Below are 11,927 nucleotides of genomic sequence, written 5' to 3'. Positions count from 1 at the left end.
TGACACCCTCCCTTTAGATATTTATAGGTACTGATGAGATTCCCCCCTCAGTCTTATCTTCTCCAGGCTGAGCAACCCCAAGTCTCTCAGCCTTTCCTCATAAGGGAGATGCTCCAGTCCCCTGATCATCTTGGTAGCTCTCTGCTGGACTTGCTCAAGCAGTTCCCTGTCCTTCCTAAACCTGGGGGCCCCAAACTGGACACAGTACTCCAGATGTGGTCTCACTAGGGCAGAGTAGAGGGGGAGGATAACGTCCCTCGACCTGCTGGCCACACTCCTTTTAACGCAGCCCAGACTATTGTTTGCCTTCTTGGCCACAAGGGCACATTGCTGGCTCACAGTCAGCTTGCCATGAATGTCCACCAACACTCCCAGGTCCTTCTCAGCAGAGATGCTTTCCAGTATTTCAGCCCCCAGCCTGTACTGGTGCAGGGGTTGTTCTTCCCCAGGTGCAGGACCTTGCACTTGCACTTTATTTTGTTGAATTCCATGAGGTTCCCTCGGCCCAGCTCTTCAGCTGTCCCAGGTCTCACTGGATGGCAGCACAGCCTTCTGGTGTATCAGCCACTCCAGTTGGCGTGCTTCCAGCCACCCCCTGGTGGTCCCTGAGGTTTGCATCTTTATTAGTTGCAATGTCCCGTTTTGCCTGTGTTACAGGTTGACCCCAGTAGGCTGCTCAGACCCACGCAGCTGCTCACTCGCTCCCCCCCCGGTGGGATGGGGGAGAGAAGTGGAAATGTGAGAACTCATGGGTTGAGAAAAGGACAATTTAAGTAAGGCAAAAGCTGTGCACGCAAGCAAAGCAAAATATGGGATTCATTCACTACTTCCCATTGGCAGCCATCTCCAGGAAAGTGGGGTTTCATCATGTGTAACAGTTACTTGGGAGGACAAATGCCATTACTCCAAATGCCCTCCCCTTCATTTTTCTTTTTTCCCCAGCTGAGCATGACACCATGTGGTGTGGGATATGCCTTTGGTCAGCTGTCCCTGCTGTGTCCTTTCCCAACTTCTTGGGTGCCCCCAGCCTATTTGCTGGTGGCGTGGTGTTAGACAGAAGGCTTTGACTCTGTGTAAGCTCTGCTCAGCAATAACTAAAATGTGTGTGCTATCAACACTGTTTTGGTCACAAATTCAGAACATAGACCATATGAGCAGCTATGACAAAAATTAACTCTATCCCAGCCAAAAGCCATGTAGCCTGCAGTTTCTTGATAGCCCAACAATTAGTGTGAATGATTAGGGTCTTTTTTTTTTTCATCTGGTTATTGTCTATGTTAATTCTAATTGGTCAGGTTTTATATCTGTGTGTTTGTCTCCTTTCTTTTCGTAATCATCCCAATATAGGATGTGCTCAATCAGATAACCTTGCTGGAATAAACATTCTCACACTCCCACATACGCTGCCTCTCTTATCATTTGTCTATCAGTTTTGTGTCCCTTTATCTTTCTGTTTATGGTTTCCTCCTCTTCTATTTATTCTTTTTTTTGCACTGAAAAGGTCTTTTACCTGATACCCTTAAAGGAGCAGACACTCTCCATCCACATACTTGCAGTTTTCAATCCTTTCATCCTTATTCTGAAGACCAGCAGGTGATTTTATAGAAACAGAATCTGGTTATGGTTTATCATACAATATATACTTAAATGATTCTAGTTTTTAATTGTGGTATTCTGAAAGTTGGTATTAATGCTTGCAGGTGACTGTATACAAATACTTTCTTGTTGCTGTGAAACTTCCTGTGAAGGTTCTCTGAGGCTGCAAGTATGTGGGAGCAGCTGGCTGTTTCTGGCTTTTCCTTCAGTGAGCTCTGGTGCCAACTCTGTTCTGTTTCATCCTGTTTACTCCTGCTGTAGGCACACATGCATATACATGCTCTTCAACAGACTTACTTTATTTCACTCCAACAGTAGATAATTTGTGCTTAATTAGCATCTGTCTACAGAGTATACCGGATGAAGGACTTATATGTTTAAATAAGGGGATAAGACTAAATTCTGCAATGTGTCTGGCCTGATTCTACTTTAAATTTTGTCCAGAGCAATCAGCTTCTTCCTTGATGAGTCAATGGGATACCAGCTCCCAAAACTGTGCAGGCACAGAGCTATGTTTTAGATAAGTGTTATTTTGTGAACACATTATTTTGCATAAATAATGTACATATTGAAACCTCTACAAAAGGCTACTGAAGAGTATAGGAAGTCACTGACTTCCTCTGGTTACTTGCTAGACCCAGGAATCAAAACCTGGGAGAAAATGAGAAAATGGGATTTTTCCCCTCCATTTTTAAAGGAGCTCCTACTTTTGTGTAAGACTGTTCTGCACATCCACTGTGGTAATGTATAGTGAGGGTGGTGAGTCGTAGGTATTGTTGAATTTCATTTCGGGATCAAAATTGTTGGATTTTAGTGTACCTGTTGGTATGCATCCCAAGCAATACTATACTTCATATGAGTGATCCCAGTTTATTTCTTGGTGCCTTCCTCAAATATCTGTTAATTTTAGAGGATGTTTCTTGGAAACACCTCTCTACAAATTTAGCATCTGTATAATACAGACTGAAAATTTGACAACTTGCTGTTGGCAGGCAGTATAAACAGTTCAGTGCAAATAAATTTACATTGATGAGGACCTTACACTTTCTGCCTTGTTATTAAATCATTGGATTGGTGAGGCATTTGGGATCCTAATGTGGAACTGTTCTTGGAAGGGGTGAAATAATACCAATTTGTCATGCAGCTGAGAAGTTTAGGAGCAGTCTTGCCAAGAGAAGTGCATTTAAAACATTGTTTTGTTGTTGTGTACTAGAAAAATCTCAAGTACAGGCATGATGTTCCTGTGTATTGTTTTATTATCTGCAAAAAGACCCAAGGTTTAAGGTAAGAATGTGGAGAAAAAGGATTAACATCTGCTAGTCTAAATTACTGAGTTCAGGTCTCTAAGTTTAGGAGAGCTGAGCAATTAGAATAGTTTGTCAAACAGTACAAGTGATATGCATTCTGAAAAGTTGACTTGAAGAGGCTGCTCACCCACCCCTGACCAACACCTGCTGCTCTCTGCTTTCCGAGTTCCTCCCCTGAGCTTACAGGCTGATGAACTTTTTTTTTCTTTGGAGCTGGGGAACTGATTCTGGGTGTTCCTGTCCCTGTCTTGTAAAACCCAGCAGGTTTTAATTCCTGCTGAGAAGCTGGATCCATGTATTCTTAGTTAATGTCCCAGTGAGAGGGTGGAGACAGACACTGAGGAAAAGGAGGGAAGTTGCTCTACCTCTGTGCTAACTTTTGTTACTCTGAAAAGCTGAATCACCAGCTCCTCGGATTCCCTCTGAACTTTGCGCACCTTTGAGTTGCTTTTCTGTCCTCTTAGAGCCTTCCTCTGATTTGTGGCTTGAATGTGTGTACCAAGGCCTTATATGTGTATGTTCTGCTGACAATTTGCCCTTCACTGAGATAGGTTTTATTTTTTCCCTCTTCTTAGTGAGAAGAGCCCTCCTTTATATCACAAGATGTTTATTGAAGCCACTTGTATGCCTGTGCTACCTTGATATTGCTAAGCAGTATATGATAGAAGACACTTTTGCTCTGTTGCTGGAGGTGATGTTGTTGACCTTTTTCTGAGCTGGTACATACTTGGAGTAGTTACTCCTGGACATGAGTATCTAGTACACATGGTTATGTGTGTACTTTTTGTATGTTTACTGGAAGATTGTGCCTTAATTTTAACCCAACACCTGTTACATTAACACCTCTGCAGCCAAGTCAGAGCTGTTGCTTTTTATGTCATTTTGAACTGACAAGTTCCTACATTGCATTGGTATATTTTGGTTCTGCTTCCTAAGGGAATAGTGCTGCATTTTGCTGTTGTTCTGTTTAAATTTCATCCGTGTATGTAATTCTAGTCCTTCTGATGACCTAGTTCTTTTATAGCATTCTAGCTCTCCTGTCCTCTTCATCCATTTTGCACCAGGAGGTGCTGGGTTGTTACGATCCCAGTAAAAAAGGCATTCGGACACCGTAAAGTATCACTTAAAATACCTCTTATTAAAGGTAACACTATAAAGAAAGAGAGGCTAGTATAGATAATCTTACATCCCTTCAGATGCTGGCAACACTGCATTGTGCAGCGTCAAACAGGCCTCTGACCAGTGCACAGCACGCTGAGCAGATCCCATCTGTGGAAGGGTCATCCCATTTTGGGATTCTTACTATGCTGTAATATTTTTCCTTACTTTCAGTGTGGGACTTATGCCTCCGTTTGCATGGAGAGTGGGACATGTTAGACCTTGGCCCATGAATCTTGGGATGCACTGGACCTGGCATGAGGAGAATGTGTTGGAAAAGTGCTTGGGTGCAAGGGAGAGTTGATAGCCATACTTCCACGCCTGGCCTACAGAAGGGAGCATGTTTTCTGGCATAGAGAAGGGAAGACAGGACATACCTTACTCAGCCTCCAAACTGGGAGAGTGGTGCATAATGTGGTGGTAGGGATATCTTGCTGCAAACTGGAGGCAGGCAGACGGGCTGACAGCTCCCAGGTGTGGCAGGGCATCCCATCCTCCATCATACCTGCTTTCCACCCAACCGAAGGAACAGTTTTCTTGTGTTTTCTGGTGATGTTCTCCCCAGGTTACATGACATTTGTTTTCAAGGGATGAATTAAAGAGTTATTACTTCTTTCAACATTCCCTTTTGTTTGGATGAAATGGGTGTCATGGCAGCTGTGCTTCTCACAAAATGAAAGTTACAAGATAGTGGAGGATCCATCCCAGCACAATAGTGTTGTTAAATATTAATGATTTTTTTTTCTTCTGAAGAGTCTCTACTTATTTATTGCAATCAAAGAGCTTGAAAACCTAGTGCAGGTGTAATTAACATTCAAAACGGAGGCAAATAGGAGAAATGCTGAAGTTATATTCAGCTTATATTGCTGAAGTGCTAGTTTTGCTTATCTTTTGTAGTAGGCTGGCTGGGTTGATTGTAATTCTTTGGATTAATTTCAGAGTAGTGTGATTACCATTGATCTATACTTAAATCACAGTATTGTCCAGAAACATTAACCAAAACAGTTGTTCTGGGTGCCATGCAAATTGGAAGTTACTATGGAGCACAGAAATAGGTTTTTACAGAGGCTTGTAATACTGATCTGTTGATCTTTCGAAAACTAGTGGAAAGCCCTCACTATTGCCATTAGATATTGCCTAAGATATCCCCATCCATTTTGTATCAGACACTGTATTAATTTCCTATTGCAGGGCCTTGGTTTTCAAGAAATCTTTACATGTAAGTGTTAACTGTCAATTTTGATACATTACCAACCCCTGCTATTTTATATTCTTTTCATTCCTTTTTTCAAAGTATGTCTTGGAGGAGCACTGAAGAGGGTGAGAATATAGAACTCTCTGAACCAACCACCAGCTGCCAAGATAGTAATGAAAAATAATAACTTTCCTTACCAGTTATTTCATTCTGGCACTGTGGGGTTAACACAGAAAGTTATTTGCTCCACCATTTCACATGCTACCTCACTCCTGGCTAAATAGAGTTTAAGTTCAGATGCTGCAGTATCTGCTCTGGTCTGACATTTAGCAGTACTTCTATTTAATCAAATTTCTTGCAACACCCAAGGTTCTGTCAGCGTTAGGTAACAAGTGTAGACAAACTTGAAATGTCAAAGGGTAAATTCTAAATATAAGACAGGGGATTTAGACAAGATGTTGGCCTTGCCCCACCGTCTGTCCCAGGGACCAGAAGATGCTCTCCATCCTTCACATCCAATCCCATCTGCCTTGTTCTTGCATGAGGCAATTCTGTGGAGCAGCCTTACACAAGCAAGACTTCTGCCCTGTTGAGAAAGCCCAGGAGGAAGTTAGGTATATGTTACATTGCTTTTGACTTGCTCCTGATTTTTCAGATGTACTTGCTTTTAAAGTCACCTCCACATTGAACTCTGTCTGGCCCCAAACAATTTTTATATCTTTACATTGAGTCATAATAGTTATTAAAGAGCCCAGGCCCTTCATGACTCTTGGATTTGATTCTTGACTCTGTGTATCTTGAAACTATATCAAGCTCTACATTTTTGCTCTATCCAAATTTACATGTGCCATCCAATATTTGGATATATTCCTCAGTTACAAGGTAATAAGAGTTAATTCAGAGAATGATGGCAAGTCTGAGTTCGATTAAAACAAGCATTTTAAGAGGTAGCTATGAATATTGCTCCTAAGCATCTTCAGAGATTTAAGGAATTTCTGGAAGATCCTGAGATCAACTATATTTCTTCACACGCAGACAGATTTTGTCCAATTCAAAGTTAAATCTTGCTCTAAGTGTGTGGTTTATGTGTTGGGCTTTTTGGTTCCCCTCCTCCTTGATGTTTGTAGCAAGTGATAATAATGTGTAGCCATGCAATGGCTGAATAACGGTCTGACAAACTGAATCCATTTGGCACTTTTTGTAACCATCCAAAACAGACTTATGTCTTACAGGTTCAGCATCTGAGAACACTTTACAAATCTTTAGATCTATTTCACATTGTTTATATTTGTTATATATTTTGGTTTCCTGTTTACATCTATACGGTTAAATTCTGCAGCCACCGCTAAGGTCTCGTTAGACTAAACTTCTACAGTCATAGGCTCAACCCTTTGCTGAAGTGGGTAGCAAAAATCTCTCTACCTTCAAGAAAGCATTTTCATGTGAGCCAATGAATTGGTATAGAAATGTACCTATAACCTTCTCTTGATTTCCTTGCTTTTTGTTTACACACTACTATATTGCTGTTCCTTATTTTTATGCTGCTTTAGAAAAAGACTTTGCATATTTTTTTTAATGCCACAGCAATTCAAAAAGGGTGAAATTTTGATTAGAAAAAGAAAACAATAGAGGGTGCTAAAGAGCTGTGGAAAAATTACTCCACTGTCTCCTAAGAAAAAGCTAGGAACAAGCAGTGGACCTCAGTTAACACTTGTAAGATGGCGTGATTTTTTTATAGTCTTTCATAAATGACGTCTCTCAAATGGGCAGGTTGCCAGTGACTAAATGTAAGACTGGGATTGTTTAAACTTTGAAAGCTATGGAAGAAATATTGTTTCTAGAGCAAGTATCACGAATAACCCAGGTTCAAATCATTTAGGCATAGGCCGGGAGAGATGCTGAACTCAACTGAGATTAGGCGGCTAAATAGCTTACAGGATCTGGCCTTAAGCCTCTGAAACACAAGTTTCAGTGCTTCATCTGTAAAACAAGAATCTTTTTACTGGGTGTAATATGTGGCAAGTAAATGCTTCAAGGATTTCTGGTGGTTTTGGCTTCTCTGATAGAAGCCTAAATCTAAATTCTAGCCTTCACTTCATAGGTATTTACTCAGGAACATCTTTATTCATGCACATTTCTCGGTGAATAATCAGGGAAATAAACTGTTGGAATGTGTGTGGGCTGGTGCCATAAATGTTTGGCTCTCCTTTCCTCAGGTGGGAGGACACACGTTCAACTCATAGTTAATTAATAATTAATTAATCCCTCACTTTGTGATGCACTATTGATGGCAATCTGAAGTACAATTTATTGCAGTTCACTAACAGAATGTTGGAATTCCCACCTTTTGTACTAAGTTATTGGCTAATTAGCTGATCTTTTTTACACTTAAGAGAGTTAAAGACTGTATTCTATGAGCTTGTATGGTTTACTCTCATGTCATATAACTATGGAAGATGCCAAGATGGAGCTTCAAGTAATTTATTCTGGTGTTCAAGAATCAGATAGACCTCTGGAAATGGAAACTGTAGGATACTAAATGTAATCAGTCAAATGCCAGGAGCCTTTTCCAAAAATGAAAACAGACAGGAAAAAATTGTCTTATGTTATACAAGCAAAAGTTAAATCACACTCAGATCTTAAAGCATTTTAAATGATGTCCAGGCATATGCTGGTACTTGTATAATTTGCAGCAAAAACTGGGAACAACTTTAGTCTTTGTGTCACTCTAAATAACTGGCAATGTCAGTAACCGCTAGAAGAAAATCACTTACCAACTGTCACTTTGAGGAATTTATCACTCCTCAAAGAACATAGAAGCAAACTCAGGAAATTATCTCTAATTTTGTGAAATAGTATGGAATAATTTGTACACAGGTCTTAGACTTCTGAGCAGCTCATAAATATCTGTTAATTTATAGTGGCCAGCTCTCAGCTGGCATAAATCAGTTTAGTCCATTTGAAATCAGTAGTTATGCCATTTTATGCCAGCTGAAAGATATGGCTTTGTGAAGCTTTCAATAATTCAGATCAGGGAGGTGGTCTGCCTGGTGGCATGGGAACCCTCTTCACACTTGTGACATTTCTTTTGGAAGCTGAAAATAAATCCCAAATTTCAGTCATGACATTTGAATTTCCAGAAGGTGCTGGTATTTCTGACGGAGACATGCCATTGGCATAGGGTTTTGTTTTGATTTAGCTCGGAAGCTATTTGATTAGTGGTATCCATGAGCCTGTGTGGCTTCAGCACAAGACTGAATATTAACAGAATGGAGGGCACCTAGTTCCTCTGGGGCAAAATTAATCCTCATGGCAGTTTTCGTAGACAAAAAAGTTGCAGAGCTCCTGCCTGAGGCCCAGGCCGGTGTGCCAAACAGGATCAAGCAGACTCACAGTTACCAAAGGTTTTTCCACTGCTCTGAGACTGGGCTTCCTCTCAGGGTCTGGGACTCAGTGAAGTGCTTGTTTTTCAGGAGGTGGTACTGATCCCTGCAAAGCTTGTCCCCCTAGAAGTTGTTTAGGTGTCAGAGATTCAAAAGGGCATTTTGGACAGGAGGGTTGTATTCAGTAATGTAGGAGTAGGAGACATGAAGCACATGCAACACGTTCTTTGCTTCATTCTAGTCTGAAGATGCTTCCTTTTTGGGAGGCAACACATTCCGGAAGTTCAAATGTTTAAAGAAGTAGCAAAAAGGAAGCCCATTATGGGTCATTAAACCTCCACCATGGAGCTATACTGACTCCAAGTCTTTCCAGAAATAATTCTCAGAATTGTATCTTTTTGACCTATTTCATGTAATGTAGGCATCTGAGCTCCAGCCCTTCAGGCAGGGGTGGTAGTGTTGTCCAAAAATCTGGCTACAGCTTCAGTGCCCAAGTCAGCCAGAGGATCAGAAAGCAAGGTGTCCTGCATCTGTAACTGATGCTGTTAAAGGCAATTTCTGTATTGTTTTGGGATTCTTAGAGAACAAAAGTCATTACAGTGAGCCTTTCCCATCTGCCTTATCATCTCTCTGTCTCTGGGAGATAGGCAGAGACTTACTCGATATGTATTATACCAGAGTGGCTTCAGGACAGTTTCTGTGAGGGAACTTCCTTTCCAGGTCTTTGAACATTTCCCCTTGTTTGCAAGTTCACAATGTGACTCTTTAAGGCTGAAGTCCCAATGGGTGAAAATCTGTAAGTTTCCGTGAGAGATATTAGTTTGCATCAGATGGGCAGATGGGTCCTTAAATGCTACAACAGCACAGAAGATAGTGAAGGCAGATAGAAGATAGACCCCTTAGAGGGGGAATGAGTGATAAACTCCCTCAAGTATGGTATATGTTGCTAGAGTTGCCAATATTTTAATACGAGGTGACTACAAAAACTTATTTCCTTCATTCTGTGATAGCCTGTGAGTTGCAGGGGATGAACATATTTACCAAGAGGAGAGAGGAGGCTGTGGAGACCCTATTCATTTGGACTGTTCTTTTACACAAAACCACTTTCTCACAACTAGACTAGTTGACAAATGAGCGTCTATTTGGCTACTTTGCACTGGTGGCACGGAAAACTCATCACACACAGACAGGGTGCTCTGTCTGATCACCATCACATAGGCTTGAAGTAGAGGGAGGTAATCCTTCCCTGTGGATTTGCTATGTACTCAAACTCAAAACACCTGTACAATATATAAGCGGGTGATTTGGATCTGTAGGGTGTTGCTTTTTCAAAGGACCTCAACACCTTCTGTTTTCTAGCCCAGTTCAAGCATATGCTTTGGAAGTCCACTGATTTTAAGGAGAGTTAAGGAATGCTTCAAGTTAAGGATGAATTTATTGCTAGGCTGAATGTTTTGCCAAATAATGTCCTAAAATACTTAAGCATGGAATTTCAACATCGTCTTTGACACAATTTCACTCATTTTTGAAGCGTAAACCACATGTTCAGGCTTGACTGAAGGAGTATTACCAGACAGTGATACCACTTTTGCAAAGAGCTTTCACAAGAACAAGAAAATATGGGAGAGAGTTTTATTTCATTTACTAATGTATAGGAGGATTGTTGCTATAATGTTAAAGGAGAAAGTCTCATAGATGTGGAAAGAAATCTGTTCTGCTGGTGTCCTCCTCCAGCTTTATGCCAATACATCCATACTTTGAGATCCAACACCATCACCCCCCTCCTCCCCGTCAAAAAAACCTGCAGCTCTGTACATCTGGAAAGTTTCATGTACTTGGTTTGTGCTATGCTATAGCAATCCTGCCAGTGAAATGGTGGGGATGATTATTCACAATTTTCTCACTGTTAAATTAAATCAGAGAACTCTGTCATGCAATAAGTTAGAATGAGAGGGTGAATTTCATCCTCCTACTGCTGGTAGTTGTTACATGTATTATACCAAAATGACAAGAATCTTTTCATGGAGGATTTGTAGGGACTGGACTTTGACAGTGACACTGAATTTTTTAATTCAGTAAAGCTCTTCTTGGACAATGGAAGGAAGTACCTGTCAGAACCTAGGAGAAAACTAATTTTCTGATATAATAACTGATTTATGCTACCAAGACCAAGCCAGCAGAGGAACTGTTTAAAATTTAAACATTTATACCATCTAAGTTATAAAAAACAGGAGATAATTTACACTCTGGTGGTGTAATTTGGTGCTGCTCTATTGCATTCATTGTAGTTCAGTTGACTTCCACCCACGAACAGGTTTGGTTTCTGATGAACTGTCCTTACCTTGGGAAGAACTCTGAGAGTTTCTTCATCAGATTTCCTTTTTTTTTTTCCACTGTACGCAGCAGCAGCATGGCTAATAGGAAGGAACAAAAAAATCTTTGTGAGAAAATAACAGATTTCCCTCACTTTCACATTCTGGTATCTCCTTTTCTGTAGCACCTCATCTCTTCTACTTCTACCTGATTTCTGAAAGCTAAAATGTCTGTCAGAGAATGTGCTTTGTCATAATTTGTAATGTCAATATTTACCATATCAGTTCTTTCCACAGTTAATTGTCATGGTTTCAGAGGCAAGATTTGTTTCTATTTGTGGTCTTAATTAGAGCTCTCTGACTTCTCTATTCCCTTAAAAGTTTTAATGACAGCAATGACAGCTTTTGTTTATTGTCTTTTCATTTATAAAGGCTAAGCTGCTTCTGATGGCTTAATTTGATCAAAGTGATGCTCTTCCTATAGTAAGTACATCTTCAGCTGCCTTGGTGTTGGGCCGGGGGGAGGCTTATCTAAGCTAACTAGCTTGGAAAAGTGTCCCTTGTACTAAACGCTGTAATATCTGCAAGCATTTTTCATACAACATACTCTGACACTAAACAGTGGTTAAGAAATAGGGTACTTCAAGTACACTGGGCAAACCCTGAGGAGATTCATTGTACCCACCTCAAGTTCCCTAAAATTGTGAGCTTCAGTTTATAACTGGATTTTGCAATTTATGGTTTCCTCTGGTGTTCTGAATCTCTCAGGAAGCAACTGGCAATTCACAGAATCAAGAACCTAATAATAGACACTGGGTTTTGTTTTATCTTGAAATCAAGTGATTGTAGCAAGTTAAATTTTAGATCCAGGACTGGGGATTTTTTTATAGCTCTCTCGGGTTTGTTGTGTATTTTTCCTGTTGTGTATTTTTCATTTATAATGTTGATATATGTGTTATTAACTGGCATATTTTCA

This window comes from Phalacrocorax aristotelis, chromosome 2 (assembly GCF_949628215.1).
Source record: "Phalacrocorax aristotelis chromosome 2, bGulAri2.1, whole genome shotgun sequence".
Classification (NCBI taxonomy): domain Eukaryota; kingdom Metazoa; phylum Chordata; class Aves; order Suliformes; family Phalacrocoracidae; genus Phalacrocorax; species Phalacrocorax aristotelis.
This window is presented reverse-complemented; position numbering follows the sequence as displayed.